The sequence below is a fragment of the Tupaia chinensis genome, unplaced genomic scaffold, assembly GCF_000334495.1.
Source record: "Tupaia chinensis unplaced genomic scaffold, TupChi_1.0 Scaffold000037_9, whole genome shotgun sequence".
Taxonomy (NCBI): domain Eukaryota; kingdom Metazoa; phylum Chordata; class Mammalia; order Scandentia; family Tupaiidae; genus Tupaia; species Tupaia belangeri.
Genome location: NW_006159492.1, coordinates 210,517 through 221,488, shown reverse-complemented (window position 1 = coordinate 221,488; position 10,972 = coordinate 210,517). Strand labels below are relative to the sequence as shown.

The 10,972-nt window shown below is 37.2% G+C and overlaps 1 non-coding gene across 1 annotated transcript; it reads right to left on the bottom strand.

Moving 5' to 3' along the window:
- Positions 1–6,528: 6,528 nt before the first annotated feature.
- Positions 6,529–6,635, bottom strand: LOC114008183 (U6 spliceosomal RNA). Its single transcript, XR_003549743.1, has one exon. It is a non-coding gene; the product is annotated as a U6 spliceosomal RNA (small nuclear RNA).
- Between the last annotated feature and the right edge of the window lie 4,337 nt (positions 6,636–10,972).

Sequence of the window (10,972 nt, the reverse complement as noted above, 5' to 3'; positions counted from 1 at the left end):
AATCCCAGTGCAGAATAAACTAAGCCTGCTGCCTGAGGACATTAGGCTCCTTGTAAATAGGACCTGCAGAAGCAGAGAAGCCACCATCTTGTCAGAACAATTGATCCTTACAAACAGGAAGAGATATGGTTTATTTTACAACTTGAGGTAGAGAAAAGACTAGGGTACTTCAGAAAGTTCATGGAAAGTGGAATTAAAATATGAGTTTCTTTTGGTGCAAAATACCTTTGAAACCCATGCATTTTGTTTTGTTTTCATAATGAGCATTTCTATGAGCTTTTTGAGGATCTCATCACATGTGTGTGAAACGTGTGCAGTCTATCTAGTTGTCTTTTGGAATTCTCTTATACAGTTGTGACAGTGAATTATCACATGACATTATTCTAGCTTGAGATGTGTCTGATTATCAACCACTTAGACCCCTTAGGAACTGAATGACTGGTTAGTACCAACAGATAAGCTACTGAGACTGACTGATGTGATAACCATAGGCAAGAGGAATTTAGGGTGGATAATGGAGAAGAGGGGTGATTACCAGGAACAGGAGCCCATGATGACCATGCAGAAATGGGGGATGTGGTTCATCTCACTAACCTCTCTGCCTAGAGTTTTCTTTTATGAAGAGAGGACTTAAGAAACAATGGAAGAACTGCTTTAAGAATGTGTGAAAAGTGGATCTGTGGAGAGCAAGGGGTGGACGATGGAAACCGCAGAGTTCGCTCAGACATCACTTTGAGAGGGAAGATCCCAGAGGAGTGTACAGCCTCCAGTGACCTTGTTACTGGACTTTTTGCATTGTGCATGCCTTGGCAAGAGCACAGTCGGGCATTAGATCCAGGCAATTCTGCTCTGGGCTCCTCCTCAAGCTGGTAGTGACTTCCACACCACTACTGAGTAGTCTGGAACTTTTTCTACAGCCTTCCCATCCTTTCTCACCTCCTTCACAGCTTTCAAATCTGCCTCAGTGGAAAGGCAGCCCCTGCTTACTCTCGTTCCCGCTCTTCTTACCTTCCACTTGCCTTTCCCCAGTACATGGCTTTTACTTCCAAGTCTCTAGTAGCAGTTATTTCTTGGAGGAACTGAACCCTCAAAGGGCCCTAGTGTCATTTGTCTTCCTCTTTTAGGCCCTCTCTCGAGGTGGTGTCCATTTACTAAGAAGCTGTAGTAACACAAGCAGAGATAATGTGGTTGAAAAATAACCATGAGCTGGTGCCTTGGGTAAGTTCGGCCTCTGAGACAGCTTTACTCCATCAGCTACTCAGCAGTCACTTTGGGTTCCTAGAGACAGGGATCCAGACAGACTCTCCTTCTCCTTCTCCCTCCACTCCTGGCAACATATACACTTGACTCAACATCAGTCTGTTTTGGTTCATCTGCTGACCCTTACTTTTGAATTTATCAGTCTTTCCTTCATCTGATAGGGCACGTTTCTCATATTCGTTTTTGTCTTCTACTTTCCTTCAATAATCATAGTCTCTGTTCCAGCTGACCCATTTTTATTCATAAGACCTTGCAAACTCAAAGATGCTTCTCTTTCTTACAGGCAAATGATGGCCACAAGCCACCCATGACTCCTTGGACTTAGTCTGTGCCAGTCCTTTAGTGAGGGGTCAGCAAGCACTCAGGAGGCGATTTTTGGCTAAATCATTACAATGACCTAAAACACGCATAGTTACTATTATAGGTCGGGTGTAACATTTGGTGTTTGTAATTCCTTACTATTTTGAATCAATTGTGAATCCTCTCTACAAAGAGACATTCTTAGGCTCCTGAGCAGAATAAAACTATGTGGTATCATTTTGCATATGCCTCTCATACAACGAGACTTCAAAAAGTTTGTGGAGAGATAAAATATGAGTTTATTCTGATACATACAATTTTTGAAATTCATGCAGTTTTTTGATACTATGCATTTTTCATGACCTTTTTGAATACCCCTTATATTAATGAAGAAAACTTAACAAGTCTAAAAAACAGTTTTCAAAGACCTGAAGAACCATATTTTTAAAAAAATGTCTTATGTAATCTATTGTTTTGATGTAACGAGCAGCATCATAATAATTGATAGTGGACCTTTGCTAAAGTAATTTATTTACTTGAAGCTCTGGGTCTTCCCAATGTGATAGGCTTAATGATCTTAGAAGATTAAAGCCTACACTATGGTTCCCAGTTATCCTACCAGAAAACATCTCAGATGTATTTTTGTCCATACACCGTGCTCAGAGGAAGTAGAGAAACGTAAACCTTCTCTTCCTTAGCTGGGAAGGTCCAAGTGGTCATACAACAATGATCATATAACTGAGAGAGATCGACCCTGATCTTATCTGTGTCCCAACTTCACTATTTCGCCATACTTGACGTTGTCCAGTTGACCATGAAACCTGTTCACATTGATTGATAGTAACACATATTAGGATTGTGAATAAATAATTCATGCAAATATGAATCCAACCCCTAACTTTCTGTTAGTGCATATAAGGAGTAGAGACAGACAATTTAGTATACTGCATTTTTGGAAAGTGATTGAAAAGTTAATGATTCCATTTCAGCTGTCTTGTTTAGGGTAATCATGTCACACAACTCATTTGCTGTTAGTTTTCCTTCCATTTTAACCTCTTCCCCACTTAATTGAATCTCATTTTCATGTGGACACGATGACAATCAGGTGTTCCTTCTAATTGAATATACCTAGAACCTGTCTATCACCTATGTGGACATCCTCTGTCAAGGAACAAGTTTGTTCAATATTAAAAATTCATGTAGTAGATACTTTTTAAAAGTAAAACTGCTTTTTATTTCTATTTAAGATGTTCAAACTGTAGATATTGGCATATCCATGGCCAGAGACTTAAGTCCTGACTACCCTAAAGAGTGACTAACTCACAGCCCAACTTGAAATGAAAGTCAATATTTAAAAACTGTGTTTGATAATCGGTTACCAAAACTTTATTTGAAGACAACACCAAGACTAGCTGTGATGGATGTTAAGTGGACACAGCTGGTAGATATGGTCCAGTCACCAACAAATATTTTTAATTTATTTCAGGAAAGGGGTAAGTTACATTGGATTTCAAGTCCTTTGAGGACAAGACATTTTTTCTTGTCATTTCATCAAAATAAATTGTTCAGTAAACCCTTAACTACATTAATACATGCTAGAACCATGGAGGAAAGGAAATCACTTAGGGCTGATACAGAATAGATGATTTTACCTTTAAGCCCTGATAAGAAAGGTAACACATTCCTAGAAGCAATGAGATTTACGTCATATATTAGGGATGTTTAAAATGACTCTGCAGTTATGACTTAAATGTGGCTCGAAAGATATAGCCTTGATACGAAAAGGTTGTTTTTCATTTTCTTTGACAGACCAATGCTTTTGTCTCCTAATTTCTAGACTACCTTTCAGATGTCATTTCCTGACTTCCTCCTGGGAGGAAAAATGTATGGGGTGTGGGTACCAAGAGTCTCCTAGAGTGATTAATAAAAGTACATACTTAAGCACCCAGCATCAGACTTATAAAATCACAACCCTCCTGTGTAGGGTCCTGGACTTTGGAAGTAAAGAAGCTTGTATAATTAGCAGAAGCTCGAGAAAATACTACACTGAAATTTTGTTACTAGTAAATAGTCCAGTTGCTGCTTCTCATGATCAATGGAATGAGAGGCAGAGAAGGGAGAAGAAGGGAGTTTATTTCTGCAACCAGGTTACAACCAGGTAGCAAGCACCACCAAAACGTCTTAGAAAACTCAGCATGTGCTGGGTATTTACAGACAGGAGATAGGAGCAGGTGCAAATCACTCCTCACTACCATCATTCAGAATCAATCACTCTCCACTGAGTAATTAACTTAATTCCTCTTTTTTCTTCAAATATCCACTCCTGGCTTCTCATCTGACCATGCCTCAATCAGGCTTCCCATGACTCAACACTTGGTCAGATTCTTATTAGAGTCCTTCCTTAATTTCAAAATGGCTGCTGTCCTGCTTCACTTCAAGCTAACCTGCTTCAGTTTGAGAAATACTGCTATAGTTATACACCTGACACTAAAGGTCGTACCCAAATCAACATGTAATTTTGTTAGTAACAGCTTTATTGAGATGCAATTTACCTACAATAAAGTTCACCCTTTTAAAGAGTTTAATTATATTCAATATGTGATTGAAAGAGGTTTTTTTTGTTAGTTTTCAAAATAATTCAATATCCTGGATAATCCTACTACAATACCTGATCTAAAAGGTTGGACTCTTTTTTTCCTGCTATATATATGTGTGTGTGTGTGTGTGTGTGTGTGTATGCACACACATATATATGAAATTAAACACATATACATATAATTTATATTTAATCACTATATATCTTTATAGGTGAGACTTTTTAAAATCCAGTAAATGAGTTTACCATATTTTCTGAATATTCTTAATTAAATGGCTGATTACCAACCTTTGAGTTTAAGTCTACTACTGTATTTCACTGGACATACAGTCTCCAATTTCTCAAGATGTCTTCTGTAGAACTAGCAGGTCTTGTAGCCAATCTTATGTAGACTAGTCCACCCAAAAATGCTTAAAGAGACCTTCATCTAGAATAAAAGATAAATGTTGACAAGAATGTGCTGTTAGTTTGAGTAGAAAGGATGGAGCCACAGTAATAAAAGGAGGAACCCAAATTTATGTTTACTTTGGTTTACAAAACAGACATCTCCCAGGAAATCAGCTAACTCACATGAGGGAATGTGTTGTGGGGGTTTGTATTAAATTGGTCTGGCAAAGGAGTGCTGGAAGATGAGAGAGAAGTGAGCCTAGCATCCAGAGTACCAAAAAGAAAGACATTACACTAAACCCAGAGATAGGAGTTCAAAGGCAGGTTTTAGAACCCTCTGTCACAATGGAGAAAAAGCATTGCTAAGGTATGTTGAATAAATGGAGCAGAAGTGGTTAAACTCGTCATACCATGGCTTGGTGGCTAAGAAGCCTGCGATGCTGCTAAGAGTGGCAGCCAAGTTGATAGAGGAGCTGATAAAGATGAATGAAAGCTCTAAGTCCTGCACCTCACAGCTGAGCCCAAGATGCCATTGTCATTTTTCAACTACAAAGTGTGATTGATGCTAGGATGGAGAACAAAAGAGGGTGATTATCAAATGCCAGGGGGTATATTGAAGTACAAGAATATAGTGCTATGATATTTGAGCAAATAATGTCATTTTTGAAAAGTGACAAGATGAATGTGCCAGTGAGCATCCGTCAGATGAGTTGAATTAAGCATTTACACAATATCTTTTCAGGGCACACTCTCCAAAGAGTCTTGGTTTCACCTTCTTCACCACGTTTCAACCTCATTCCTTTCTTTGTTAATTCTCTCTCCAGTGGAGAATTATGGAAGATAAAATACTCATCATTTACTTGTAAATATTTCTATATTAGTCAGAACACTTTTGGTTAAAAATACCTCAAGTCAATTTAGGTAGATACTAATATTTCTCAGGATTTGGTTCTCTAATATTTCTTGGACAAGAAGACCTCATGATATTCTAGCCAATAATGCATGATTGTAAGGGTAAGTGTAAAATACAGCCAAAGTATTTGGAAACAATATTTCTCCTCCAACAGCCTCTTCCTCTTCTTTGGTAATCTTGCAGATCACATGATGAATCAGCCTGGATCCCTGAGTCACTTTGTGGAGGATAGCTGCTCTGGAGAGTTGTCTGATCCAATTACATTTTGTGTGAGCAATAGATAAACTGTTAAGTCACTGAAATTCTGTGGTTTACTTGTCCCACAGTCTTGTTTAAATGTCTTGCCTGGTATTCTAGGCCAGCATGGTTTATACAAAAAGCACTTAGCCTAATACTCCAGAGGTCATTTACTTAGGAATAGTTGGACATAGGCAATTACTTATTTCTGCTTGGCATTTCTCTGTGTTGACTCCATTCCTAGACAAATCACTTCCTAAAATATCCCAGACTTCTTACTCGTAGTTTAGCAGTTCAGTTAAAAAAAAAAAGGGTGGGGGGAGCTTTTAAAATTCTAACAGTTTTTCATTCTGAACAAAACAAACAGAATTGGAATATCACTGTATCAGTTTGGATCAGTACTTTACTCTCTATTCATGAATATGTATTGTGACCATACATTTAATGTATTATGATTGGTTTATCTAGGGGCCAAGAGGTATGGTCAGTCCTGTTCATAGTATACAAACTAATAATGATTGAAGAGTGGTTTCCTAAACGAAGTAGACTTGTGGGAGATTGGTTTTGGGAGGGAAAAAAAAAGGTCCCCATTAATTTATCTATATTCAGCAGAGAGACCAACTCCTTGTAATTCTGTGAGATATTGTATAAGTATGCCCCATAGTCTCCTTAGTTAATATTTCTTGGTGGACGGATATATCTTACTTTTTAGTAGCCAAACTTTGTGGAACCTACACAACTCTAAATACGAGATTTTTGTCAACTTAGGTTTGCATCAGAATGTTTATATTTTTTTAATTTAATTTTTTTTAATTTAATTTTAATTTTTATTTTTAAAAATATGGAACGCTTCACGAATTTGCGTGTCATCCTTGCGCAGGGGCCATGCTAATCTTCTCTGTATCGTTCCAATTTTAGTATATGTGCTGCCGAAGCGAGCACAGAATGTTTATATTTTTGTCCCCACAGCACAATACAACTTTTCAAGCAACATGATGTTTTAAAAAAGTTTTGACTTATATTCCAAAATACAATTAGTATAATGTCAAAATCATGACAAACATTTTGAAAACTATTAAGTCTGATGAGTATCAACAAAGGGGACAAGTAGCTTAGACGTGTCTAGTGCTAAAAAAGGCATCAGCATGTCACGCTCAAGGTGAACTATCCTCTGAGCATTTGTCCTGAATATCTTTCATGTTGTTGCCAAGATGTTTCCATGAATTGTGCAATGTGACCCTGCAAACACAAGCAATTATTCATTAAAATTGTGGAGAAGGAAAGCAAATGTGGAAGAGATGGCAATGAAACTGAAATGCTCACTGTATAAAATGGAACTATATTATTTTAAAAATAATTGCAGAATGATATTTAACAAATTGTTCTGGGTTTAATCATATTTTAGAAATACGTGGAGGACTTGTGATTAAGGGATGAAACATTTTTTTTTCTGTATAAAATAATGGGAAATGGCTTCATGGTATTGTTTTGTTTTTCATAGAAAATATGAATTTTAGGAGCAGACTGCTCTCCATAAGCAAGAGATCTCTGCATTTCTAAGTGTTGTTCTGGAACTCTACTTGAGTCTGTATTAGCCTCCGTCCTCCAGGGTCATACCCTTTGCTGTTTTTTCCTTTTCTATGGCAATGGGATGTCTAAAACTCTCACACAGTAAGGGTTGTCATAAGAGAGTGAGGGCCAAAAGTTAGAAATGGCATAAATACTAGCATATTCTAGGCTTTTTCTTAGGCTATATAACATCATTGAATAGCCCAGAGGTGAGCATGGATTCTGAGAAAGTTTCTAAATACAAACTTGATGAAATTCCTTTATTTTACCATATAGACATTAATGAATTATACACTTTATTAAATGATATGACATGGAGCACTTCGCAGATAACTAATTTGGTTAATGATCATCAACTTGTGAGTGAAATATATGATGTTGGTAACACATGATAAGGCATACAGAATCTAAAATTATGATTCAGTAATTAATTCAACAAATACATCTTGACTTTTTGCTATTAACTATTCTTACCCTGATCAAAACATGACCTGTTGGAAGATACATCTTAGCTCTTTGGTAGAAACTCTCTTCATTAACATATTTACAACCAAAGTCTGAAGGGATAGAAAGGAATTCATTTATATCTTTGGGGACAGAACTTCAGGCATGGGTAACCATTCAGCTGTAGAATACTAGATGGAATAAAGACAAGTGCTGTTTAAACATTTGAAGCAAGTTGCAGTAAAATATACTCTTCATTGAATGCTCACTGTGGGCCAGACACTGTGTTAATCCTTTCACAGACACTGTGCCTTTAATCTTCCTTATAACCCCGAGATAGCTTCTTCCATTACTATACACATTCTATAAATAGAAGGTTAGAGAAATGAAGCAATTCATCCATGATTACTTAATTAGGACATGAGAACTAGAACATGTGACCAGTTCTGCCTTGAAAGATGGTTGGAATTTGCATAAGTGCACAACCTTTAGAAAAATGTCACAAGCAAAGAATACATGTGTGAAATCAGAGAAACCCATCAGCAGACTAACCTGACTGGGATGAAATATTTATATAGTAAAGACCTCTCAGTTTACACGCCATTTAAAGATAATGTATGCTTCAGTTATCTAATGTTTTATAACAAGCCACCCCACAACTTGGTGGCTTAGAACAATAATGACAATTATTATCACTTGTAATTCTGTGGGAGTACTGGGATTAGCGAGTAGATCCTCTTCTCCATGTGGTATCAACACTAGCAGTGGTAATCCAGAGACTAAGTCAACTGGACCATCAAGATTATATACTAAAACAGTGTGCATGTGGATGGCTATCAGTTAGGAGCTCATCTTGGGTGTTGGCTAGAGTGCATTGATTATGCTCACACAACTTCTTCATATGGCAGACTTCCAGAGGGACAACTGAATCTGATGTAGCTCGTGAAAAGAAGTTGCATATATCATATGTTCATATAGCATCATGTCTCAGTAGAATCTCTGGGTCAGAGCAAATCAAGGTGCTAACTCAAATTTGAATAAAGAGGAAACAGACTTACCTCTGACTTGGAAGAGGGTCAAAGGATTGGTGGCCTTCTAATCTCCCATAATGTAAATGAGTGAAGCTGGACAGGTATGAAAAACAAAGTAGTGATGAGCCATGTAATAGAGTTCTTTCTGCAGTATGCTTTAGTATTTGGATATTTAAGAAGCATGACTCTGCTGTGCAGAACATATTCCTGGGTTAGAGTTTGACCATTGTCCACCTGTTGGTAAACCTTGATGCAGGAGATATAAGGAGAAATAGACGATATGGGTAATGTAGAAAAGGTCAAGAGCTAGACTAGCAGAAAGCATGCTTTGAATGTATTCTGATAGAAATGTAAATGAGAAAAAAAAACAGAATTTCATTTGGATTCTGAGAATTTCCATTTCTTTTTTTTTATAATGAAGATCGGTGGTCTTAAGAGTAGGATAATTAATTAAAAAATTAAAAAAATAAAAAATAAAAGAAGAATAGGATAATTAAGATAACCTATGGGGAAGAAAATATTACTTACTGTTCTTGTTTTCATTTTGAAAAATACATGCTCAAAATGCTTTTACTAATAGCTGTGATCATTCAAGTTTATAGATTATTGATCTAAGAGGTGAAAATAAGTAATATAACATCAAAAATTGAATGTCCATTTGTGGAGGAAAATTTCCTTGTGCTAGTGTATGGTTTATATTGAAGTAGAGAACTATACATGACAAGACACAAAAGATAGCCCTTTTCTCCTCTGAGAAAAAGAAAAACATTTTGTTCATTACTGTTTATAAAAAACGTGATAATTTTGAAGATAAATGATCCAATTTTACTGCTAGGAAGAAAATAGTGCTCTTTAATATAAATGCTATTCTCCTTACCTGGAATGACTGTGTGGCTATCTTCGCATGTGGTGATTATCAGGACACTCATTAGTATATTGGAGCCTGTAGTCAAATGTCCAAGCAAAAATCTTTGATTTCTAAAAATTGACTTAAGTGCTTGAATGCCTATCATTATTCTGAATCATCATCTTATTTTGTTCTCTTAATGCACAATGCCTTAAAAGTGTGCATCTTTTCCTCTTTTAGAACCTTGGCCCACAACCATCTCTGAATTCTTGCCAGTTTCCCTCAGCTGTGAGCTCTGGAGCTCTTCAGAGAAGTGCTGGATCTGCTCTTGAAACTCTTTCTGTATTTTTTAATTCATTTATATTTCGTGTATGACTATGTAAGTCACGTGGTATTGTTTGTCCTTAGACTTGTCTGTGAAAAGCGAGACTGGAGAAACTAATTTCTGAGATCTTTCTTAGATCCAGCAACAAAGGGTTTATCTTCATAGGCCTTCCTTTCATTAAGAAGTCAGGTACTAGACATTTATGGGGCACAGCAATGGATTGTTTTGTGTTGATGATAACATGTATAGTATCTCTAATGGGACTGGTATGAAAAGTATTCATGTTGGAAAATGCACTTTATAAGCTAAGTGATGTATAATGATTAAATGTATAAAAAATTTAAAAGAAAATTAAAAAAAAAAAAAGAAATCAAGTACTAGGATCTGAAAAGTGGTGCAGCAGTAAAATGTGCCACTCTGTAAGACTGACCCATAAGGGCAGGCTTTGGTTCTTCTGGAACCTTCCTGAGTATGCCAGGTGTGCATGTCCTCCTGATCCACAGATGGCTGGCGTGGGGGTGGATCACAGCATCAAGATCCTGCTGGGAGTGTTATCTCTCTGTCTCTCCTCACTCTGTCTCTCTTGCTCATGGAAGAAATGAATAAATAAACTTCCTAAAAAATCAGGTAGCTCCTGGTTATAGTCTGATTCATACAGACCATTTTGGAAAGTTGTCATGAGGCCAAGAGGGACTTCACAGGCATCCTGGGCAGTCACTGGGCAGTTTACCAAAGGGCAGTTCCAGAGCTCACAGTATCCTGAGTGGGATGTAGGCTAGGGGAAATGGTGCTGCTCATACAAGGGGTGGAGTCATTGACTTTTAGAAGAGAGACACTGTTGGAACTTGAAATTAGAACAGAAAACAGAGGCTTGAAAAGTCTACATTGTATACGTCCTGTTGATTTGGTTCATACTGAATAATTCATAGGACAAAGTTTAAAAATAGAGCCAGAAGTGAGGGGAAGACAAGTAAACCCTAACAGATTGGGACCTATATAAATAAGCTCAGGTTGTCTGTCTCAGAGGAGTCCTCCAAGAAGCAGGGGCTAAGTGGGGTTCAAC